The 26003-nt window shown below is 44.1% G+C and overlaps 1 long non-coding RNA gene across 1 annotated transcript in view; it reads left to right on the plus strand.

Moving 5' to 3' along the window:
- Positions 1–26003, plus strand: part of LOC135823274 (uncharacterized) — a 311228-nt gene that overhangs the window by 218272 nt on the left and 66953 nt on the right. Inside the window, exons 5-8 of the long non-coding RNA XR_010554645.1 lie at positions 1833–1890; positions 6239–6296; positions 6605–6662; positions 23358–23415. This is a non-coding gene — a long non-coding RNA (uncharacterized LOC135823274). The remainder of the gene's footprint in view (positions 1–1832; positions 1891–6238; positions 6297–6604; positions 6663–23357; positions 23416–26003) is intronic.

Below are 26003 nucleotides of genomic sequence, written 5' to 3' on the forward strand. Positions count from 1 at the left end.
ACACAACGAGATGAGGATGGTCATTGTCATTTTCTGAGCTGCGAACGGGCAGAAAGGTGAGAAAATGTCGGATTTTGACCATTTGTGCTGACCTTTCAATTTCAACGTACCTCTCTATAACATGACCCAGCTGTAATTTCAGTGGTCGCATTGGTTTGATTTTTGGTTTGCTTGTAGGGCGCTGGCACCCGCATTCAGTGACCCAGAAAATTTGGCACTGCTGTGGATAGTTTAGTCGCAAAGTGAAGATTCACGGGTAAAAAGCCCCAAACTTCAAGATAGGTTCTTTTTCAGCTTTCAGCAGCCCTGGGCGAGTTCTTTAGAGAAATGTGGGTCTTTTTCTTGGTGTTCTTGTCTATGTTCAGCTACACAACGAGATGAGGATGGTCATTGTCATTTTTGAGCTGCGAACGGGCAGAAAGGTGAGAAAATGTCGGATTTTGACCATTTGTGCTGACCTTTCAATTTCAACGTACCTCTCTATAACATGACCCAGCTGTAATTTCAGTGGTCGCATTGGTTTCATTTTTGGTGTGCTTGTAGGGCGCTGGCACCCGCATTCAGTGACCCAGAAAATTTGGCACTGCTGTGAATAGTTCAGTCGCAAAGTGAAGATTCACGGGTAAAAAGCCCCAAACTTCTAGATAGGTTCCTTTTCAGCTTTCAGCAGCCCTGGGCGAGTACTTTAGAGAAATGTGGCTCTTTTTCATGGTGCTCTTGTCTATGTCCAGCTACACAACGAGATGAGGATGGTCATTGTCATTTTCTGAGCTGCGAACGGGCAGAAAGGTGAGAAAATGTCGGATTTTGACCATTTGTGCTGACCTTTCAATTTCAACGTACCTCTCTATAACATGACCCAGCTGTAATTTCAGTGGTCGCATTGGTTTCATTTTTGGTTTGCTTGTAGGGCGCTGGCACCCGCATTCTGTGACCCAGAAAATATGGCACTGCTGTGGATAGTTTAGTCGCAAAGTGAAGATTCACGGGTAAAAAGCCCCAAACTTCTAGATAAGTTCTTTTTCAGCTTTCAGCAGCCCTGGGTGAGTATTTTAGAGAAATGTGGCTCTTTTTCATGGTGGTATTTTCTATGTCCAGCTACACAACGAGATGAGGAAGGGTCAATGTCCTTTTCTGAGCTGCGAACGGGCAGAAAGGTGAGAAAATGTCGGATTTTGACCATTTGTGCTGACCTTTCAATTTCAACGTACCTCTCTATAACATGACCCAGCTGTAATTTCAATGGTCGCATTGGTTTGATTTTTGGTTTGCTTGTAGGGCGCTGGCACCCGCATTCAGTGACCCAGAAAATTTGGCACTGCTGTGGATAGTTTAGTCGCAAAGTGAAGATTCACGGGTAAAAAGCCCCAAACTTCTAGATAGGTTCTTTTTCAGCTTTCAGCAGCCCTGGGTGAGTTCTGTAGAGAAATGTGGCTCTTTTTAGTGGTGCTAATTTCTATGTCCAGCTGCACAACGAGATGAGGATGGTCAATGTCATTTTCTGAGCTGCGAACGGGCAGAAAGGTGAGAAAATATCGGATTTTCACCATTTGTGCTGACCTTTCAATTTCAACGTACCTCTCTATAACATGACCCAGCTGTAATTTCAGTGGTCGCATTGGTTTCATTTTTGGTTTGCTTGTAGGGCGCAGGCACCCGCATTCAGTGACCCAGAAAATTTGGCACTGCTGTGAATAGTTTAGTCGCAAAGTGAAGATTCACGGGTAAAAAGCCCCAAACTTCTAGATAGGTTCTTTTTCAGCTTTCAGCAGCCCTGGGCGAGTTCTTTAGAGAAATGTGGCTCTTTTCTTGGTGCTCTTGTCTTTGTCCAGCTAACCAACGAGATGAGGATGGTCATTGTCATTTTCTAAGCTGCGAACGGGCAGAAAGGTGAGAAAATGTCGGATTTTGACCATTTGTGCTGACCTTTCAATTTCAACATACCTCTCTATAACATGACCCAGCTGTAATGCCATCGGTCGCATTGGTTTGATTTTTGGTTTGCTTGTAGGGCGCTGGCACCCGCATTCAGTGACCCAGAAAATTTGGCAATGCTGTGAATAGTTTAGTCGCAAAGTGAAGATTCACGGGTAAAAAGCCCCAAACTTCGAGATAGGTTCTTTTTCAGCTTTCAGCAGCCCTGGGCGAGTTCTTTAGAGAAATGTGGGTCTTTTTCTTGGTGCTCTTGTCTATGTCCAGCTACAGAATGAGAAGAGGATGGTCATTGTCATTTTCTGAGCTGCGAACGGGCAGAAAGGTGAGAAAATGTCGGATTTTGACCATTTGTGCTGACCTTTCCATTTCAACGTACCTCTCTGTAACATGACCCAGCTGTAATTTCAGTGGTCGCATTGGTTTGATTTTTGGTTTGCTTGTAGGGCGCTGTCACCCGCATTCAGTGCCCTAAAAAATTTGGCACTGCTGTGGATAGTTTAGTCGCAAAGTGAAGATTCACGGGTAAAAAGCCCCAAACTTCTAGATAGGTTCTTTTTCAGCTTTCAGCAGCCCTGGGTGAGTTCTTTAGAGAAATGTGGCTCTTTTTCATGGTGCTATTTTCTTGTGTCCAGCTACACAACGAGATGAGGATGGTCATTGTCATTTTCTGAGCTGCGAACGGGCAGAAAGGTGAGAAAATGTCGGATTTTGACCATTTGTGCTGACCTTTCAATTTCAACGTACCTCTCTATAACATGACCCAGCTGCAATTTCAGTGGTCGCATTGGTTTCATTTTTGGTGTGCTTGTAGGGCGCTGGCACCCGCATTCAGTGACCCAGAAAATTTGGCACTGCTGTGGATAGTTTAGTCGCAAAGTGAAGATTCACGGGTAAAAAGCCCCAAACTTCTAGATAAGTTCTTTTTCAGCTTTCAGCAGCCCTGGGTGAGTTCTTTAGAGAAATGTGGCTCTTTTTCATGGTGCTATTTTCTATGTCCAGCTACACAACGAGATGAGGATGGTCATTGTCATTTTCTGAGCTGCGAACGGGCAGAAAGGTGAGAAAATGTCGGATTTTGACCATTTGTGCTGACCTTTCAATTTCAACGTACCTCTCTATAACATGACCCAGCTGTAATTTCAGTGGTCGCATTGGTTTGATTTTTGGTTTGCTTGTAGGGCGCTGGCACCCGCATTCAGTGACCCAGAAAATTTGGCACTGCTGTGGATAGTTTAGTCGCAAAGTGAAGATTCACGGGTAAAAAGCCCCAAACTTCTAGATAGGTTCCTTTTCAGCTTTCAGCAGCCCTGGGCGAGTACTTTAGAGAAATGTGGCTCTTTTTCATGGTGCTATTTTCTATGTCCAGCTACACAACGAGATGAGGATGGTCATTGTCATTTTCTGAGCTGCGAACGGGCAGAAAGGTGAGAAAATGTCGGATTTTGACCATTTGTGCTGACCTTTCAATTTCAACGTACCTCTCTATAACATGACCCAGCTGTAATTTCAGTGGTCGCATTGGTTTCATTTTTGGTTTGCTTGTAGGCCGCTGGCACCCGCATTCAGTGACCCAGAAAATATGGCACTGCTGTGGATAGTTTAGTCGCAAAGTGAAGATTCACGGGTAAAAAGCCCCAAACTTCTAGATAAGTTCTTTTTCAGCTTTCAGCAGCCCTGGGTGAGTTCTTTAGAGAAATGTGGCTCTTTTTCATGGTGCTATTTTCTATGTCCAGCTACACAACGAGATGAGGATGGTCATTGTCATTTTCTGAGCTGCGAACGGGCAGAAAGGTGAGAAAATGTCGGATTTTGACCATTTGTGCTGACCTTTCAATTTCAACGTACCTCTCTATAACATGACCCAGCTGTAATTTCAGTGGTCGCATTGGTTTGATTTTTGGTTTGCTTGTAGGGCGCTGGCACCCGCATTCAGTGACCCAGAAAATTTGGCACTGCTGTGGATAGTTTAGTCGCAAAGTGAAGATTCACGGGTAAAAAGCCCCAAACTTCTAGATAGGTTCTTTTTCAGCTTTCAGCAGCCCTGAGCGAGTACTTTAGAGATATGTGGCTCTTTTTCATGGTGCTATTTTCTATGTCCAGCTACACAACGAGATGAGGATGGTCATTGTCATTTTCTGAGCTGCGAACGGGCAGAAAGGTGAGAAAATGTCTGATTTTGACCATTTGTGCTGACCTTTCAATTTCAACGTACCTCTCTATAACATGACCCAGCTGTAATTTCAGTGGTCGCATTGGTTTGATTTTTGGTTTGCTTGTAGGGCGCTGGCACCCGCATTCAGTGACCCAGAAAATTTGGCACTGCTGTGGATAGTTTAGTCGCAAAGTGAAGATTCACGGGTAAAAAGCCCCAAACTTCAAGATAGGTTCTTTTTCAGCTTTCAGCAGCCCTGGGTGAGTTCTTTAGAGAAATGTGGGTCTTTTTCTTGGTGTTCTTGTCTATGTCCAGCTACACAACGAGATGAGGATGGTCATTGTCATTTTCTGAGCTGCGAACGGGCAGAAAGGTGAGAAAATGTCGGATTTTGACCATTTGTGCTGACCTTTCAATTTCAACGTACCTCTCTATAACATGACCCAGCTGTAATTTCAGTGGTCGCATTGGTTTCATTTTTGGTGTGCTTGTAGGGCGCTGGCACCCGCATTCAGTGACCCAGAAAATTTGGCACTGCTGTGAATAGTTCAGTCGCAAAGTGAAGATTCACGGGTAAAAAGCCCCAAACTTCTAGATAGGTTCCTTTTCAGCTTTCAGCAGCCCTGGGCGAGTACTTTAGAGAAATGTGGCTCTTTTTCATGGTGCTCTTGTCTATGTCCAGCTACAGAACGAGATGAGGATGGTCATTGTCATTTTCTGAGCTGCGAACGGGCAGAAAGATGAGAAAATGTCGGATTTTGACCATTTGTGCTGACCTTTCAATTTCAACGTACCTCTCTATAACATGACCCAGCTGTAATTTCAGTGGTCGCATTGGTTTCATTTTTGGTTTGCTTGTAGGGCGCTGGAACCCGCATTCAGTGACCCAGAAAATATGGCACTGCTGTGGATAGTTTAGTCGCAAAGTGAAGATTCACGGGTAAAAAGCCCCAAACTTCTAGATAAGTTCTTTTTCAGCTTTCAGCAGCCCTGGGTGAGTTCTTTAGAGAAATGTGGCTCTTTTTCATGGTGCTATTTTCTATGTCCAGCTACACAACGAGATGAGGAAGGGTCATTGTCATTTTCTGAGCTGCGAACGGGCAGAAAGGTGAGAAAATGTCTGATTTTGACCATTTGTGCTGACCTTTCAATTTCAACGTACCTCTCTATAACATGACCCAGCTGTAATTTCAGTGGTCGCATTGGTTTCATTTTTGGTGTGCTTGTAGGGCGCTGGCACCCGCATTCAGTGACCCAGAAAATTTGGCACTGCTGTGAATAGTTCAGTCGCAAAGTGAAGATTCACGGGTAAAAAGCCCCAAACTTCTAGATAGGTTCCTTTTCAGCTTTCAGCAGCCCTGGGCGAGTACTTTAGAGAAATGTGGCTCTTTTTCATGGTGCTCTTGTCTATGTCCAGCTACACAACGAGATGAGGATGGTCATTGTCATTTTCTGAGCTGCGAACGGGCAGAAAGATGAGAAAATGTCGGATTTTGACCATTTGTGCTGACCTTTCAATTTCAACGTACCTCTCTATAACATGACCCAGCTGTAATTTCAGTGGTCGCATTGGTTTCATTTTTGGTTTGCTTGTAGGGCGCTGGCACCCGCATTCAGTGACCCACAAAATTTGGCACTGCTGTGGATAGTTTAGTCGCAAAGTGAAGATTCACGGGTAAAAAGCCCCAAACTTCTAGATAAGTTCTTTTTCAGCTTTCAGCAGCCCTGGGTGAGTTCTTTAGAGAAATGTGGCTCTTTTTCATGGTGCTATTTTCTATGTCCAGCTACACAACGAGATGAGGAAGGGTCATTGTCATTTTCTGAGCTGCGAACGGGCAGAAAGGTGAGAAAATGTCTGATTTTGACCATTTGTGCTGACCTTTCAATTTCAACGTACCTCTCTATAACATGACCCAGCTGTAATTTCAGTGGTCGCATTGGTTTGATTTTTGGGTTGCTTGTAGGGCGCTGGCACCCGCATTCAGTGACCCAGAAAATTTGGCACTGCTGTGGATAGTTTAGTCGCAAAGTGAAGATTCACGGGTAAAAAGCCCCAAACTTCTAGATAGGTTCTTTTTCAGCTTTCAGCAGCCCTGTGTGAGTTCTGTAGAGAAATGTGGCTTTTTTAGTGGTGCTAATTTCTATGTCCAGCTGCACAACGAGATGAGGATGGTCAATGTCATTTTCTGAGCTGCGAACGGGCAGAAAGGTGAGAAAATGTCGGATTTTGACCATTTGTGCTGACCTTTCAATTTCAACGTACCTCTCTATAACATGACCCAGCTGTAATTTCAGTGGTCGCATTGGTTTCATTTTTGGTTTGCTTGTAGGGCGCAGGCACCCGCATTCAGTGACCCAGAAAATTTGGCACTGCTGTGAATAGTTTAGTCGCAAAGTGAAGATTCACGGGTAAAAAGCCCCAAACTTCTAGATAGGTTCTTTTTCAGCTTTCAGCAGCCCTGGGCGAGTTCTTTAGAGAAATGTGGCTCTTTTCTTGGTGCTCTTGTCTTTGTCCAGCTAACCAACGAGATGAGGATGGTCATTGTCATTTTCTAAGCTGCGAACGGGCAGAAAGGTGAGAAAATGTCGGATTTTGACCATTTGTGCTGACCTTTCAATTTCAACATACCTCTCTATAACATGACCCAGCTGTAATGCCATCGGTCGCATTGGTTTCATTTTTGGTTTGCTTGTAGGGCGCTGTCACCCACAGTCAGTGACCCTAAAAATTTGGCACTGCTGTGAATAGTTTATTCGCAAAGTGAAGATTCACGGGTAAAAAGCCCCAAACTTCTAGATAGGTTCTTTTTCAGCTTTCAGCAGCCCTGGGCGAGTTCTTTAGAGAAATGTGGGTCTTTTTCTTGGTGCTCTTGTCTATGTCCAGCTACACAACGAGATGAGGATGGTCATTGTCATTTTCTGAGCTGCGAACGGGCAAAAAGGTGAGAAAATGTCGGATTTTGACCATTTGTGCTGACCTTTCAATTTCAACGTACCTCTCTATAACATGACCCAGCTGCAATATCAGTGGTCGCATTGGTTTGATTTTTGGTTTGCTTGTAGGGCGCTGGCACCCGCATTCAGTGACCCAGAAAATTTGGCACTGCTGTGGATAGTTTAGTCGCAAAGTAAAGATTCACGGGTAAAAAGCCCCAAACTTCTAGATAGGTTCTTTTTCAGCTTTCAGCAGCCCTGGGCGAGTTCTTTAGAGAAATGTGGCTCTTTTTCATGGTGCTATTTTCTATGTCCAGCTACACAACGAGATGAGGATGGTCATTGTCATTTTCTGAGCTGCGAACGGGCAGAAAGGTGAGAAAATGTCGGATTTTGACCATTTGTGCTGACCTTTCAATTTCAACGTACCTCTCTATAACATGACCCAGCTGTAATTTCAGTGGTCGCATTGGTTTGATTTTTGGTTTGCTTGTAGGGCGCTGGCACCCGCATTCAGTGACCCAGAAAATTTGGCAATGCTGTGAATAGTTTAATCGCAAAGTGAAGATTCACGGGTAAAAAGCCCCAAACTTCAAGATAGGTTCTTTTTTCAGCTTTCAGCAGCCCTGGGCGAGTTCTTTAGAGAAATGTGGGTCTTTTTCTTTGTGCTCTTGTCTATGTCGAGCTACAGAACGAGATGAGGATGGTCATTGTCATTTTCTGAGCTGCGAACGGGCAGAAAGGTGAGAAAATGTCGGATTTTGACCATTTGTGCTGACCTTTGAATTTCAACGTACCTCTCTATAACATGACCCAGCTGTAATTTCAGTGGTCGCATTGGTTTCATTTTTGGTTTGCTTGTAGGGCGCTGGCACCCGAATTCAGTGACCCAGAAAATTTAGAACTGCTCTGAATACTTTAGTCGCAAAGTGAAGATTCACGGGTAAAAAGCCCTAAACTTCTAGATAGGTTCTTTTTCAGCTTTCAGCAGCCCTGGGTGAGTTCTTTAGAGAAATGTGGCTCTTTTTCATGGTGCTATTTTCTATGTCCAGCTACACAACGAGATGAGGATGGTCATTGTCATTTTCTGAGCTGCGAACGGGCAGAAAGGTGAGAAAATGTCGGATTTTGACCATTTGTGCTGACCTTTCAATTTCAACGTACCTCTCTATAACATGACCCAGCTGCAATTTCAGTGGTCGCATTGGTTTCATTTTTGGTGTGCTTGTAGGGCGCTGGCACCCGCATTCAGTGACCCAGAAAATTTGGCACTGCTGTGGATAGTTTAGTCGCAAAGTGAAGATTCACGGGTAAAAAGCACCAAACTTCTAGATAAGTTCTTTTTCAGCTTTCAGCAGCCCTGGGTGAGTTCTTTAGAGAAATGTGGCTCTTTTTCATGGTGCTATTTTCTATGTCCAGCTACACAACGAGATGAGGATGGTCATTGTCATTTTCTGAGCTGCAAACGGGCAGAAAGGTGAGAAAATGTCGGATTTTGACCATTTGTGCTGACCTTTCAATTTCAACGTACCTCTCTATAATATGACCCAGCTGTAATTTCAGTGGTCGCATTGGTTTGATTTTTGGTTTGCTTGTAGGGCGTTGGCACCTGCATTCAGTGACCCAGAAAATTTGGCACTGCTGTGAATAGTTTAGTCGCAAAGTGAAGATTCACGGGTAAAAAGCCCCAAACTTCTAGATAAGTTCTTTTTCAGCTTTCAGCAGCCCTGGGTGAGTTCTTTAGAGAAATGTGGCTCTTTTTCATGGTGCTATTTTCTATGTCCAGCTACACAACGAGATGAGGATGGTCATTGTCATTTTCTGAGCTGCGAACGGGCAGAAAGGTGAGAAAATGTCGGATTTTGACCATTTGTGCTGACCTTTCAATTTCAACGTACCTCTCTATAACATGACCCAGCTGTAATTTCAGTGGTCGCATTGGTTTCATTTTTGGTGTGCTTGTAGGGCGCTGGCACCCGCATTCAGTGACCCAGAAAATTTGGCACTGCTGTGGATAGTTTAGTCGCAAAGTGAAGATTCACGGGTAAAAAGCCCCAAACTTCTAGATAGGTTCTTTTTCAGCTTTCAGCAGCCCTGGGCGAGTTCTTTAGAGAAATGTGGCTCTTTTTCATGGTGCTATTTTCTATGTCCAGCTACACAACGAGATGAGGATGGTCATTGTCATTTTCTCAGCTGCGAACGGGCAGAAAGGTGAGAAAATGTCGGATTTTGACCATTTGTGCTGACCTTTCAATTTCAACGTACCTCTCTATAACATGACCCAGCTGTAATTTCAGTGGTCGCATTGGTTTGATTTTTGGTTTGCTTTTAGGGCGCTGGCACCCGCATGCAGTGACCCAGAAAATTTGGCACTGCTGTGAATAGTTTAGTCGCAAAGTGAAGATTCACGGGTAAAAAGCCCCAAACTTCTAGATAGGTTCTTTTTCAGCTTTCAGCAGCCCTGGGTAAGTTCTTTAGAGAAATGTGGGTCTTTTTCTTCGTGCTCTTGTCTATGTCCAGCTACACAACGAGATGAGGATGGTCATTGTCATTTTCTGAGCTGCGAACGGGCAGAAAGGTGAGAAAATGTCGGATTTTGACCATTTGTGCTGACCTTTCAATTTCAACGTACCTCTCTATAACATGACCCAGCTGTAATTTCAGTGGGCGGATTGGTTTCATTTTTGGTTTGCTTGTAGGGCGCTGGCACCCGCATTCAGTGACCAAGAAAATTTGGCACTGCTGTGGATAGTTTAGTCGCAAAGTGAAGATTCACGGGTAAAAAGCCCCAAACTTCTAGATAGGTTCTTTTTCAGCTTTCAGCAGCCCTGGGTGAGTTCTTTAGAGAAATGTGGCTCTTTTTCATGGTGCTATTTTCTATGTCCAGCTACACAACGAGATGAGGATGGTCATTGTCATTTTCTGAGCTGCCAACAGGCAGAAAGGTGAGAAAATGTCGGATTTTGACCATTTGTGCTGACCTTTCAATTTCAACGTACCTCTCTATAACATGACCCAGCTGCAATTTCAGAGGTCGCATTGGTTTCATTTTTGGTGTGCTTGTAGGGCGCTGGCACCCGCATTCAGTGACCCACAAAATTTGGCACTGCTGTGGATAGTTTAGTCGCAAAGTGAAGATTCACGGGTGAAAAGCCCCAAACTTCTAGATAAGTTCTTTTTCAGCTTTCAGCAGCCCTGGGTGAGTTCTTTAGGAAAATGTTGCTCTTTTTCATGGTGCTATTTTCTATGTCCAGCTACACAACGAGATGAGGATGGTCATTGTCATTTTCTGAGCTGCGAACGGGCAGAAAGGTGAGAAAATGTCGGATTTTGACCATTTGTGCTGACCTTTCAATTTCAACGTACCTCTCTATAACACGACCCAGCTGTAATTTTAGTGGTCGCATTGGTTTCATTTTTGGTTTGCTTGTAGGGCGCTGGCACCCGCATTCAGTGACCCAGAAAATTTGCCACTGCTGTGAATAGTTTAGTCGCAAAGTGAAGATTCACGGGTAAAAAGCCCCAAACTTCAAGATAGGTTCTTTTTCAGCTTTCAGCAGCCCTGGGCGAGTTCTTTAGAGAAATGTGGGTCTTTTTCTTGGTGTTCTTGTCTATGTCCAGCTACACAACGAAGATGAGGATGGTCATTGTCATTTTCTGAGCTGCGAACGGGCAGAAAGGTGAGAAAATGTCGGATTTTGACCATTTGTGCAGACCTTTCAATTTCAACGTACCTCTCTATAACATGACCCAGCTGTAATTTCAGTGGTCGCATTGGTTTCATTTTTGGTTTGCTTGTAGGGCGCTGGCACCCGCATTCAGTGACCCAGAAAATTTGGCACTGCTGTGGATAGTTTAGTCGCAAAGTGAAGATTCACGGGTAAAAAGCCCCAAACTTCTAGATAGGTTCTTTTTCAGCTTTCAGCAGCCCTGGGTAAGTTCTTTAGAGAAATGTGGCTCTTTTTCATGGTGCTATTTTCTATGTCCAGCTACACAACGAGATGAGGATGGTCATTGTCATTTTCTGAGCTGCGAACGGGCAGAAAGGTGAGAAAATGTCGGATTTTGACCATTTGTGCTGACCTTTCAATTTCAACGTACCTCTCTATAACATAACCCAGCTGCAATTTCAGTGGTCGCATTGGTTTAATTTTTGGTTTGCTTGTAGGGCGCTGGCACCCGCATTCAGTGACCCAGAAAATTTGGCACTGCTGTGGATAGTTTAGTCGCAAAGTGAAGATTCACGGGTAAAAAGCCCCAAACTTCTAGATAAGTTCTTTTTCAGCTTTCAGCAGCCCTGGGTGAGTTCTTTAGAGAAATGTGGCTCTTTTTCATGGTGCTATTTTCTATGTCCAGCTACACAACGAGATGAGGATTTTCATTGTCATTTACTGAGCTGCGAACGGGCAGAAAGGTGAGAAAATGTCGGATTTTGACCATTTGTGCTGACCTTTCAATTTCAACGTACCTCTCTATAACATGACCCAGCTGTAATTTCAGTGGTCGCATTGGTTTCATTTTTGGTTTGCTTGTAGGGCGCTGGCACCCGCATTCAGTGACCCACAAAATTTGGCACTGCTGTGGATAGTTTAGTCGCAAAGTGAAGATTCACGGGTGAAAAGCCCCAAACTTTTAGATAAGTTCTTTTTCAGCTTTCAGCAGCCCTGGGTGAGTTCTTTAGGAAAATGTTGCTCTTTTTCATGGTGCTATTTTCTATGTCCAGCTACACAACGAGATGAGGATGGTCATTGTCATTTTCTGAGCTGCGAACGGGCAGAAAGGTGAGAAAATGTCGGATTTTGACCATTTGTGCTGACCTTTCAATTTCAACGTACCTCTCTATAACACGACCCAGCTGTAATTTTAGTGGTCGCATTGGTTTCATTTTTGGTTTGCTTGTAGGGCGCTGGCACCCGCATTCAGTGACCCAGAAAATTTGCCACTGCTGTGAATAGTTTAGTCGCAAAGTGAAGATTCACGGGTAAAAAGCCCCAAACTTCAAGATAGGTTCTTTTTCAGCTTTCAGCAGCCCTGGGCGAGTTCTTTAGAGAAATGTGGGTCTTTTTCTTGGTGTTCTTGTCTATGTCCAGCTACACAACGAAGATGAGGATGGTCATTGTCATTTTCTGAGCTGCGAACGGGCAGAAAGGTGAGAAAATGTCGGATTTTGACCATTTGTGCAGACCTTTCAATTTCAACGTACCTCTCTATAACATGACCCAGCTGTAATTTCAGTGGTCGCATTGGTTTCATTTTTGGTTTGCTTGTAGGGCGCTGGCACCCGCATTCAGTGACCCAGAAAATTTGGCACTGCTGTGGATAGTTTAGTCGCAAAGTGAAGATTCACGGGTAAAAAGCCCCAAACTTCTAGATAGGTTCTTTTTCAGCTTTCAGCAGCCCTGGGTAAGTTCTTTAGAGAAATGTGGCTCTTTTTCATGGTGCTATTTTCTATGTCCAGCTACACAACGAGATGAGGATGGTCATTGTCATTTTCTGAGCTGCGAACGGGCAGAAAGGTGAGAAAATGTCGGATTTTGACCATTTGTGCTGACCTTTCAATTTCAACGTACCTCTCTATAACATAACCCAGCTGCAATTTCAGTGGTCGCATTGGTTTAATTTTTGGTTTGCTTGTAGGGCGCTGGCACCCGCATTCAGTGACCCAGAAAATTTGGCACTGCTGTGGATAGTTTAGTCGCAAAGTGAAGATTCACGGGTAAAAAGCCCCAAACTTCTAGATAAGTTCTTTTTCAGCTTTCAGCAGCCCTGGGTGAGTTCTTTAGAGAAATGTGGCTCTTTTTCATGGTGCTATTTTCTATGTCCAGCTACACAACGAGATGAGGATTTTCATTGTCATTTACTGAGCTGCGAACGGGCAGAAAGGTGAGAAAATGTCGGATTTTGACCATTTGTGCTGACCTTTCAATTTCAACGTACCTCTCTATAACATGACCCAGCTGTAATTTCAGTGGTCGCATTGGTTTCATTTTTGGTTTGCTTGTAGGGCGCTGGCACCCGCATTCAGTGACCCAGAAAATTTGGCACTGCTGTGGATAGTTTAGTCGCAAAGTGAAGATTCACGGGTAAAAAGCCCCAAACTTCAAGATAGGTTCTTTTTCAGCTTTCAGCAGCCCTGGGCGCGTTCTTTAGAGAAATGTGGGTCTTTTTCATGGTGCTATTTTCTATGTCCAGCTACACAACGAGATGAGGATGGTCATTGTCATTTTCTGAGCTGCGAACGGGCAGAGAGGTGAGAAAATGTCGGATTTTGACCATTTGTGCTGACCTTTCAATTTCAACGTACCTCTCTATAACATGACCCAGCTGCAATTTCAGTGGTCGCATTGGTTTCATTTTTGGTTTGCTTGTAGGGCGCTGGCACCCGCATTCAGTGACCCAGAAAATTTGGCACTGCTGTGGATAGTTTAGTCGCAAAGTGAAGATTCACGGGTAAAAAGCACCAAACTTCTAGATAGGTTCTTTTTCAGCTTTCAGCAGCCCTGGGCGAGTTCTTTAGAGAAATGTGGCTCTTTTTCATGGTGCTATTTTCTATGTCCAGCTACACAACGAGATGAGGATGGTCATTGTCATTTTCTGAGCTGCGAACGGGCAGAAAGGTGAGAAAATGTCGGATTTTGACCATTTGTGCTGACCTTTCAATTTCAACGTACCTCTCTATAACATGACCCAGCTGCAATTTCAGTGGTCGCATTGGTTTCATTTTTGGTGTGCTTGTAGGGCGCTGGCACCCGCATTCAGTGACCCAGAAAATTTGGCACTGCTGTGGATAGTTTAGTCGCAAAGTGAAGATTCACGGGTAAAAAGCACCAAACTTCTAGATAAGTTCTTTTTCAGCTTTCAGCAGCCCTGGGTGAGTTCTTTAGAGAAATGTGGCTCTTTTTCATGGTGCTATTTTCTATGTCCAGCTACACAACGAGATGAGGATGGTCATTGTCATTTTCTGAGCTGCGAACGGGCAGAAAGGTGAGAAAATGTCGGATTTTGACCATTTGTGCTGACCTTTCAATTTCAACGTACCTCTCTATAACATGACCCAGCTGTAATTTTAGTGGTCGCATTGGTTTGATTTTTGGTTTGCTTGTAGGGCGCTGGCACCCGCATTCAGTGACCCAGAAAATTTGGCACTGCTGTGAATAGTTTAGTCGCAAAGTGAAGATTCACGGGTAAAAAGCCCCAAACTTCTAGATAGGTTCTTTTTCAGCTTTCAGCAGCCCTGGGTGAGTTCTTTAGAGAAATGTGGGTCTTTTTCTTCGTGCTCTTGTCTATGTCCAGCTACACAACGAGATGAGGATGGTCATTGTCATTTTCTGAGCTGCCAACAGGCAGAAAGGTGAGAAAATGTCGGATTTTGACCATTTGTGCTGACCTTTCAATTTCAACGTACCTCTCTATACCATGACCCAGCTACAATTTCAGTGGTCGCATTGGTTTCATTTTTGGTGTGCTTGTAGGGCGCTGGCACCCGCATTCAGTGACCCAGAAAATTTGGCACTGCTGAGGATAAATTAGTCGCAAAGTGAAGATTCACGGGTAAAAAGCCCCAAACTTCTAGATAAGTTCTTTTTCAGCTTTCAGCAGCCCTGGGTGAGTTCTTTAGAGAAATGTGGCTCTTTTTCATGGTGCTATTTTCTATGTCCAGCTACACAACAAGATGAGGAAGGGTCATTGTCATTTTCTGAGCTGCGAACGGGCAGAAAGGTGAGAAAATGTCGGATTTTGACCATTTGTGATGACCTTTCAATTTCAACGTACCTCTCTATAACATGACCCAGCTGTAATTTTAGTGGTCGCATTGGTTTGATTTTTGGTTTGCTTGTAGGGCGCTGGCACCCGCATTCAGTGACCCAGAAAATTTGGCACTGCTGTGAATAGTTTAGTCGCAAAGTGAAGATTCACGGGTAAAAAGCCCCAAACTTCAAGATAGGTTCTTTTTCAGCTTTCAGCAGCCCTGGGCGAGTTCTTTAGAGAAATGTGGGTCTTTTTCTTGGTGCTCTTGTCTATGTCCAGCTACAGAACGAGATGAGGATGGTCATTGTCATTTTCTGAGCTGCGAACGGGCAGAAAGGTGAGAAAATGTCGGATTTTGACCATTTGTGCTGACCTTTCAATTTCAACGTACCTCTCTATAACATGACCCAGCTGCAATTTCAGTGGTCGCATTGGTTTCATTTTTGGTGTGCTTGTAGGGCGCTGGCACCCGCATTCAGTGACCCAGAAAATTTGGCACTGCTGTGGATAGTTTAGTCGCAAAGTGAAGATTCACGGGTAAAAAGCCCCAAACTTCTAGATAAGTTCTTTTTCAGCTTTCAGCAGCCCTGGGTGAGTTCTTTAGAGAAATGTGGGTCTTTTTCTTCGTGCTCTTGTCTATGTCCAGCTACACAACGAGATGAGGATGGTCATTGTCATTTTCTGAGCTGCGAACGGGCAGAAAGGTGAGAAAATGTCGGATTTTGACCATTTGTGCTGACCTTTCAATTTCAACGTACCTCTCTATAACATGACCCAGCTGTAATTTCAGTGGTCGCATCGGTTTCATTTTTGGTTTGCTTGTAGGGCGCTGGCACCCGCAATTAGTGACCCAGAAAATTTGGCACTGCTGTGGATAGTTTAGTCGCAAAGTGAAGATTCACGGGTAAAAAGCCCCAAACTTCTAGATAGGTTCTTTTTCAGCTTTCAGCAGCCCTGGGTAAGTTCTTTAGAGAAATGTGGCTCTTTTTCATGGTGCTATTTTCTATGTCCATCTACACAACGAGATGAGGATGGTCGTTGTCATTTTCTGAGCTGCGAACGGGCAGAAAGGTGAGAAAATGTCGGATTTTGACCATTTGTGCTGACCTTTGAATTTCAACGTACCTCTCTATAACATGACCCAGCTGCAATTTCAGTGGTCGCATTGGTTTCATTTTTGGTGTGCTTCTAGGGCGCTGGCACCCACATTCAGTGACCCAGAAAATTTGGAACTGCTGTGGATAGTTTAGTCGCAAAGTGAAGATTCAGGGGTAAAAAGCCCCAAACTTCTAGATAAGTTCTTTTTCAGCTTTCAGTAGCCCTGGGTGAGTTCTTTAGAGAAATGTGGCTCTTTTTCATGGTGCTATTTTCTATGTCCAGCTACACAACGATATGAGGATGGTCATTGTCATTTTCTGAGCTGCGAACGGGCAGAAAGGTGAGAAAATGTCGGATTTTGACCATTTGTGCTGACCTTTCAATTTCAACGTACCTCTCTATAACATGACCCAGCTGTAATTTCAGTGGTCGCATTGGTTTGATTTTTGGTTTGCTTGTAGGGCGCTGGCACCCGCATTCAATGACCCGGAAAATTTGGCACTGCTGTGAATAGTTTAGTCGCAAAGTGAAGATTCACGGGTAAAAAGCCCCAAACTTCTAGATAAGTTCTTTTTCAGCTTTCAGCAGCCCTGGGTGAGTTCTTTAGAGAAATGTGGCTCTTTTTCATGGTGCTATTTTCTATGTCCAGCAGCTACACAACGAGATGAGGATTTTCATTGTCATTTTCTGAGCTGCGAACGGGCAGAAAGGTGAGAAAATGTCGGATTTTGACCATTTGTGCTGACCTTTCAATTTCAACGTACCTCTCTATAACATGACCCAGCTGTAATTTTAGTGGTCGCATTGGTTTCATTTTTGGTTTGCTTGTAGGGCGCTGGCACCCGCATTCAGTGACCCAGAAAATTTGGCACTGCTGTGAATAGTTTAGTCGCAAAGTGAATATTCACGGGTAAAAAGCCCCAAACTTCAAGATAGGTTCTTTTTCAGCTTTCAGCAGCCCTGGGTGAGTTCTTTAGAGAAATGTGGCTCTTTTTCATGGTGCTATTTTCTATGTCCAGCTACACAACGAGATGAGGATGGTCATTGTCATTTTCTGAGCTGCGAACGGGCAGAAAGGTGAGAAAATGTCTGATTTTGACCATTTGTGCTGACCTTTCAATTTCAACGTACCTCTCTATAACATGACCCAGCTGTAATTTCAGTGGTCGCATTGGTTTGATTTTTGGTTTGCTTTTAGGGCGCTGGCACCCGCATTCAGTGACCCAGAAAATTTGGCACTGCTGTGAATAGTTTAGTCGCAAAGTGAAGATTCACGGGTAAAAAGCCCCAAACTTCTAGATAGGTTCTTTTTCAGCTTTCAGCAGCCCTGGGCGAGTTCTTTAGAGAAATGTGGGTCTTTTTCTTGGTGCTCTTGTCTATGTCCAGCTACACAACGAGATGAGGATGGTCATTGTCATTTTCTGAGCTGCGAACGGGCAGAAAGGTGAGAAAATGTCGGATTTTGACCATTTGTGCTGACCTTTCAATTTCAACGTACCTCTCTATAACATGACCCAGCTGTAATTTCAGTGGTCGCATTGGTTTGATTTTTGGTTTGCTTGTAGGGCGCTGGCACCCGCATTCAGTGACCCAGAAAATTTGGCACTGCTGTGGATAGTTTAGTCGCAAAGTGAAGATTCACGGGTAAAAAGCCCCAAACTTCTAGATAGGTTCCTTTTCAGCTTTCAGCAGCCCTGGGCGAGTACTTTAGAGAAATGTGGCTCTTTTTCATGGTGCTATTTTCTATGTCCAGCTACACAACGAGATGAGGATGGTCATTGTCATTTTCTGAGCTGCGAACGGGCAGAAAGGTGAGAAAATGTCGGATTTTGACCATTTGTGCTGACCTTTCAATTTCAACGTACCTCTCTATAACATGACCCAGCTGTAATTTCAGTGGTCGCATTGGTTTGATTTTTGGTTTCCTTGTAGGGCGCTGGCACCCGCATTCAGTGACCCAGAAAATTTGGCACTGCTGTGAATACTTTAGTCGCAAAGTGAAGATTCACGGGTAAAAAGCCCCAAACTTCTAGATAGGTTCTTTTTCAGCTTTCAGCAGCCCTGGGTGAGTTCTTTAGAGAAATGTGGGTCTTTTTCTTCGTGCTCTTGTCTATGTCCAGCTACACAACGAGATGAGGATGGTCATTGTCATTTTCTGAGCTGCGAACGGGCAGAAAGGTGAGAAAATGTCGGATTTTGACCATTTGTGCTGACCTTTCAATTTCAACGTACCTCTCTATAACATGACCCAGCTGTAATTTCAGTGGTCGCATTGGTTTCATTTTTGGTTTGCTTGTAGGGCGCTGGCACCCGCATTCAGTGACCCAGAAAATTTGGTACTGCTGTGAATAGTTTAGTCGCAAAGTGAAGATTCACGGGTAAAAAGCCCCAAACTTCAAGATAGGTTCTTTTTCAGCTTTCAGCAGCCCTGGGCGAGTTCTTTAGAGAAATGTGGGTCTTTTTCTTGGTGGTCTTGTCTATGTCCAGCTACAGAACGAGATGAGGATGGTCGTTGTCATTTTCTGAGCTGCGAACGGGCAGAAAGGTGAGAAAATGTCGGATTTTGACCATTTGTGCTGACCTTTCAATTTCAACGTACCTCTCTATAACATGACCCAGCTGCAAATTCAGTGGTCGCATTGGTTTCATTTTTGGTGTGCTTCTAGGGCGCTGGCACCCACATTCAGTGACCCAGAAAATTTGGAACTGCTGTGAATAGTTTAGTCGCAAAGTGAAGATTCACGGGTAAAAAGCCCCAAACTTCTAGATAGGTTCTTTTTCAGCTTTCAGCAGCCCTGGGTGAGTTCTTTAGAGAAATGTGGCTCTTTTTCATGGTGCTATTTTCTATGTCTAGCTACACAACGAGATGAGGATGGTCATTGTCATTTTCTGAGCTGCGAACGGGCAGAAAGGTGAGAAAATGTCGGATTTTGACCATTTGTGCTGACCTTTCAATTTCAACGTACCTCTCTATAACATGACCCAGCTGCAATTTCAGTGGTCGCATTGGTTTAGCTTTCAGCAGCCCTGGGCGAGTTCTTTAGAGAAATGTGTGTCTTTTTCTTGGTGCTCTTGTCTATGTCCAGCTACACAACGAGATGAGGATGGTCATTGTCATTTTCTGAGCTGTGAACGGGCAGAAAGGTGAGAAAATGTCGGATTTTGACCATTTGTGCTGACCTTTCAATTTCAACGTACCTCTCTATAACATGACCCAGCTGTAATTTCAGTGGTCGCATTGGTTTCATTTTTGGTTTGCTTGTAGGGCGCTGGCACCCGCATTCAGTGACCCAGAAAATTTGGCACTGCTGTGAATAGTTTAGTCGCAAAGTGAAGATTCACGGGTAAAAAGCCCCAAACTTCTAGATAAGTTCTTTTTCAGCTTTCAGCAGCCCTGGGTGAGTTCTTTAGAGAAATGTGGCTCTTTTCATGGTGCTATTTTCTATGTCCAGCTACACAACGAGATGAGGATGGTCATTGTCATTTTCTGAGCTGCGAACGGGCAGAAAGGTGAGAAAATGTCGGATTTTGACCATTTGTGCTGACCTTTCAATTTCAACGTACCTCTCTATAACATGACACAGCTGTAATTTCAGTGGTCGCATTGGTTTCATTTTTGGTGTGCTTGTAGGGCGCTGGCACCCGCATTCAGTGACCCAGAAAATTTGGCACTGCTGTGAATAGTTTAGTCGCAAAGTGAAGATTCACGGGTAAAAAGCCCCAAACTTCTAGATAGGTTCTTTTTCAGCTTTCAGCAGCCCTGGGTGAGTTCTTTAGAGAAATGTGGCTCTTTTTCATGGTGCTATTTTCTATGTCCAGCTACACAACGAGATGAGGATTTTCATTGTCATTTTCTGAGCTGCGAACGGGCAGAAAGGTGAGAAAATGTCGGATTTTGACCATTTGTGCTGACCTTTCAATTTCAACGTACCTCTCTATAACATGACCCAGCTGTAATTTCAGTGGTCGCATTGGTTTCATTTTTGGTTTGCTTGTAGGGCGCTGGCACCCGCATTCAGTGACCCAGAAAATTTGGCACTGCTGTGGATAGTTTAGTCGCAAAGTGAAGATTCACAGGTAAAAAGCCCCAAACTTCTAGATAGGTTCTTTTTCAGCTTTCAGCAGCCCTGGGTAAGTTCTTTAGAGAAATGTGGCTCTTTTTCATGGTGCTATTTTCTATGTCCAGCTACACAACGAGATGAGGATGGTCATTGTCATTTTCTGAGCTGCGAACGGGCAGAAAGGTGAGAAAATGTCGGATTTTGACCATTTGTGCTGACCTTTCAATTTCAACGTACCTCTCTATAACATGACCCAGCTGCAATTTCAGTGGTCGCATTGGTTTAATTTTTGGTTTGCTTGTAGGGCGCTGGCACCCGCATTCAGTGACCCACAAAATTTGGCACTGCTGTGGATAGTTTAGTCGCAAAGTGAAGATTCACGGGTAAAAAGCCCCAAACTTCTAGATAAGTTCTTTTTCAGCTTTCAGCAGCCCTGGGTGAGTTCTTTAGAGAAATGTGGCTCTTTTTCATGGTGCTATTTTCTATGTCCAGCTACACAACGAGATGAGGATTTTCATTGTCATTTTCTGAGCTGCGAACGGGCAGAAAGGTGAGAAAATGTCGGATTTTGACCATTTGTGCTGACCTTTCAATTTCAACGTACCTCTCTATAACATGACCCAGCTGTAATTTCAGTGGTCGCATTGGTTTCATTTTTGGTTTGCTTGTAGGGCGCTGGCACCCGCATTCAGTGACCCAGAAAATTTGGCACTGCTGTGGATAGTTTAGTCGCAAAGTGAAGATTCACGGGTAAAAAGCCCCAAACTTCAAGATAGGTTCTTTTTCAGCTTTCAGCAGCCCTGGGCGCGTTCTTTAGAGAAATGTGGGTCTTTTTCATGGTGCTATTTTCTATGTCCAGCTACACAACGAGATGAGGATGGTCATTGTCATTTTCTGAGCTGCGAACGGGCAGAAAGGTGAGAAAATGTCTGATTTTGACCATTTGTGCTGACCTTTCAATTTCAACGTACCTCTCTATAACATGACCCAGCTGTAATTTCAGTGGTCGCATTGGTTTGATTTTTGGTTTGCTTGTAGGGCGCTGGCACCCGCATTCAGTGACCCAGAAAATTTGGCACTGCTGTGGATAGTTTAGTCGCAAAGTGAAGATTCACGGGTAAAAAGCCCCAAACTTCAAGATAGGTTCTTTTTCAGCTTTCAGCAGCCCTGGGTGAGTTCTTTAGAGAAATGTGGGTCTTTTTCTTGGTGTTCTTGTCTATGTCCAGCTACACAACGAGATGAGGATGGTCATTGTCATTTTCTGAGCTGCGAACGGGCAGAAAGGTGAGAAAATGTCGGATTTTGACCATTTGTGCTGACCTTTCAATTTCAACGTACCTCTCTATAACATGACCCAGCTGTAATTTCAGTGGTCGCATTGGTTTCATTTTTGGTGTGCTTGTAGGGCGCTGGCACCCGCATTCAGTGACCCAGAAAATTTGGCACTGCTGTGAATAGTTCAGTCGCAAAGTGAAGATTCACGGGTAAAAAGCCCCAAACTTCTAGATAGGTTCCTTTTCAGCTTTCAGCAGCCCTGGGCGAGTACTTTAGAGAAATGTGGCTCTTTTTCATGGTGCTCTTGTCTATGTCCAGCTACACAACGAGATGAGGATGGTCATTGTCATTTTCTGAGCTGCGAACGGGCAGAAAGATGAGAAAATGTCGGATTTTGACCATTTGTGCTGACCTTTCAATTTCAACGTACCTCTCTATAACATGACCCAGCTGTAATTTCAGTGGTCGCATTGGTTTCATTTTTGGTTTGCTTGTAGGGCGCTGGAACCCGCATTCAGTGACCCAGAAAATATGGCACTGCTGTGGATAGTTTAGTCGCAAAGTGAAGATTCACGGGTAAAAAGCCCCAAACTTCTAGATAAGTTCTTTTTCAGCTTTCAGCAGCCCTGGGTGAGTTCTTTAGAGAAATGTGGCTCTTTTTCATGGTGCTATTTTCTATGTCCAGCTACACAACGAGATGAGGAAGGGTCATTGTCATTTTCTGAGCTGCGAACGGGCAGAAAGGTGAGAAAATGTCTGATTTTGACCATTTGTGCTGACCTTTCAATTTCAACGTACCTCTCTATAACATGACCCAGCTGTAATTTCAGTGGTCGCATTGGTTTCATTTTTGGTGTGCTTGTAGGGCGCTGGCACCCGCATTCAGTGACCCAGAAAATTTGGCACTGCTGTGAATAGTTCAGTCGCAAAGTGAAGATTCACGGGTAAAAAGCCCCAAACTTCTAGATAGGTTCCTTTTCAGCTTTCAGCAGCCCTGGGCGAGTACTTTAGAGAAATGTGGCTCTTTTTCATGGTGCTCTTGTCTATGTTCAGCTACACAACGAGATGAGGATGGTCATTGTCATTTTCTGAGCTGCGAACGGGCAGAAAGATGAGAAAATGTCGGATTTTGACCATTTGTGCTGACCTTTCAATTTCAACGTACCTCTCTATAACATGACCCAGCTGTAATTTCAGTGGTCGCATTGGTTTCATTTTTGGTTTGCTTGTAGGGCGCTGGCACCCGCATTCAGTGACCCACAAAATTTGGCACTGCTGTGGATAGTTTAGTCGCAAAGTGAAGATTCACGGGTAAAAAGCCCCAAACTTCTAGATAAGTTCTTTTTCAGCTTTCAGCAGCCCTGGGTGAGTTCTTTAGAGAAATGTGGCTCTTTTTCATGGTGCTATTTTCTATGTCCAGCTACACAACGAGATGAGGAAGGGTCATTGTCATTTTCTGAGCTGCGAACGGGCAGAAAGGTGAGAAAATGTCTGATTTTGACCATTTGTGCTGACCTTTCAATTTCAACGTACCTCTCTATAACATGACCCAGCTGTAATTTCAGTGGTCGCATTGGTTTGATTTTTGGTTTGCTTGTAGGGCGCTGGCACCCGCATTCAGTGACCCAGAAAATTTGGCACTGCTGTGGATAGTTTAGTCGCAAAGTGAAGATTCACGGGTAAAAAGCCCCAAACTTCTAGATAGGTTCTTTTTCAGCTTTCAGCAGCCCTGTGTGAGTTCTGTAGAGAAATGTGGCTTTTTTAGTGGTGCTAATTTCTATGTCCAGCTGCACAACGAGATGAGGATGGTCAATGTCATTTTCTGAGCTGCGAACGGGCAGAAAGGTGAGAAAATGTCGGATTTTGACCATTTGTGCTGACCTTTCAATTTCAACGTACCTCTCTATAACATGACCCAGCTGTAATTTCAGTGGTCGCATTGGTTTCATTTTTGGTTTGCTTGTAGGGCGCAGGCACCCGCATTCAGTGACCCAGAAAATTTGGCACTGCTGTGAATAGTTTAGTCGCAAAGTGAAGATTCACGGGTAAAAAGCCCCAAACTTCTAGATAGGTTCTTTTTCAGCTTTCAGCAGCCCTGGGCGAGTTCTTTAGAGAAATGTGGCTCTTTTCTTGGTGCTCTTGTCTTTGTCCAGCTAACCAACGAGATGAGGATGGTCATTGTCATTTTCTAAGCTGCGAACGGGCAGAAAGGTGAGAAAATGTCGGATTTTGACCATTTGTGCTGACCTTTCAATTTCAACATACCTCTCTATAACATGACCCAGCTGTAATGCCATCGGTCGCATTGGTTTCATTTTTGGTTTGCTTGTAGGGCGCTGTCACCCACAGTCAGTGACCCTAAAAATTTGGCACTGCTGTGAATAGTTTATTCGCAAAGTGAAGATTCACGGGTAAAAAGCCCCAAACTTCTAGATAGGTTCTTTTTCAGCTTTCAGCAGCCCTGGGCGAGTTCTTTAGAGAAATGTGGGTCTTTTTCTTGGTGCTCTTGTCTATGTCCAGCTACACAACGAGATGAGGATGGTCATTGTCATTTTCTGAGCTGCGAACGGGCAAAAAGGTGAGAAAATGTCGGATTTTGACCATTTGTGCTGACCTTTCAATTTCAACGTACCTCTCTATAACATGACCCAGCTGCAATATCAGTGGTCGCATTGGTTTGATTTTTGGTTTGCTTGTAGGGCGCTGGCACCCGCATTCAGTGACCCAGAAAATTTGGCACTGCTGTGGATAGTTTAGTCGCAAAGTAAAGATTCACGGGTAAAAAGCCCCATACTTCTAGATAGGTTCTTTTTCAGCTTTCAGCAGCCCTGGGCGAGTTCTTTAGAGAAATGTGGCTCTTTTTCATGGTGCTATTTTCTATGTCCAGCTACACAACGAGATGAGGATGGTCATTGTCATTTTCTGAGCTGCGAACGGGCAGAAAGGTGAGAAAATGTCGGATTTTGACCATTTGTGCTGACCTTTCAATTTCAACGCACCTCTCTATAACATGACCCAGCTGTAATTTCAGTGGTCGCATTGGTTTGATTTTTGGTTTGCTTGTAGGGCGCTGGCACCCGCATTCAGTGACCCAGAAAATTTGGCAATGCTGTGAATAGTTTAATCGCAAAGTGAAGATTCACGGGTAAAAAGCCCCAAACTTCAAGATAGGTTCTTTTTTCAGCTTTCAGCAGCCCTGGGCGAGTTCTTTAGAGAAATGTGGGTCTTTTTCTTTGTGCTCTTGTCTATGTCGAGCTACAGAACGAGATGAGGATGGTCATTGTCATTTTCTGAGCTGCGAACGGGCAGAAAGGTGAGAAAATGTCGGATTTTGACCATTTGTGCTGACCTTTGAATTTCAACGTACCTCTCTATAACATGACCCAGCTGTAATTTCAGTGGTCGCATTGGTTTCATTTTTGGTTTGCTTGTAGGGCGCTGGCACCCGAATTCAGTGACCCAGAAAATTTAGCACTGCTCTGAATACTTTAGTCGCAAAGTGAAGATTCACGGGTAAAAAGCCCTAAACTTCTAGATAGGTTCTTTTTCAGCTTTCAGCAGCCCTGGGTGAGTTCTTTAGAGAAATGTGGCTCTTTTTCATGGTGCTATTTTCTATGTCCAGCTACACAACGAGATGAGGATGGTCATTGGCATTTTCTGAGCTGCGAACGGGCAGAAAGGTGAGAAAATGTCGGATTTTGACCATTTGTGCTGACCTTTCAATTTCAACGTACCTCTCTATAACATGACCCAGCTGCAATTTCAGTGGTCGCATTGGTTTCATTTTTGGTGTGCTTGTAGGGCGCTGGCACCCGCATTCAGTGACCCAGAAAATTTGGCACTGCTGTGGATAGTTTAGTCGCAAAGTGAAGATTCACGGGTAAAAAGCACCAAACTTCTAGATAAGTTCTTTTTCAGCTTTCAGCAGCCCTGGGTGAGTTCTTTAGAGAAATGTGGCTCTTTTTCATGGTGCTATTTTCTATGTCCAGCTACACAACGAGATGAGGATGGTCATTGTCATTTTCTGAGCTGCAAACGGGCAGAAAGGTGAGAAAATGTCGGATTTTGACCATTTGTGCTGACCTTTCAATTTCAACGTACCTCTCTATAATATGACCCAGCTGTAATTTCAGTGGTCGCATTGGTTTGATTTTTGGTTTGCTTGTAGGGCGCTGGCACCTGCATTCAGTGACCCAGAAAATTTGGCACTGCTGTGAATAGTTTAGTCGCAAAGTGAAGATTCACGGGTAAAAAGCCCCAAACTTCTAGATAAGTTCTTTTTCAGCTTTCAGCAGCCCTGGGTGAGTTCTTTAGAGAAATGTGGCTCTTTTTCATGGTGCTATTTTCTATGTCCAGCTACACAACGAGATGAGGATGGTCATTGTCATTTTCTGAGCTGCGAACGGGCAGAAAGGTGAGAAAATGTCGGATTTTGACCATTTGTGCTGACCTTTCAATTTCAACGTACCTCTCTATAACATGACCCAGCTGTAATTTCAGTGGTCGCATTGGTTTCATTTTTGGTGTGCTTGTAGGGCGCTGGCACCCGCATTCAGTGACCCAGAAAATTTGGCACTGCTGTGGATAGTTTAGTCGCAAAGTGAAGATTCACGGGTAAAAAGCCCCAAACTTCTAGATAGGTTCTTTTTCAGCTTTCAGCAGCCCTGGGCGAGTTCTTTAGAGAAATGTGGCTCTTTTTCATGGTGCTATTTTCTATGTCCAGCTACACAACGAGATGAGGATGGTCATTGTCATTTTCTCAGCTGCGAACGGGCAGAAAGGTGAGAAAATGTCGGATT

This window comes from Sycon ciliatum, chromosome 8, assembly GCF_964019385.1.
Source record: "Sycon ciliatum chromosome 8, ocSycCili1.1, whole genome shotgun sequence".
Taxonomy (NCBI): domain Eukaryota; kingdom Metazoa; phylum Porifera; class Calcarea; order Leucosolenida; family Sycettidae; genus Sycon; species Sycon ciliatum.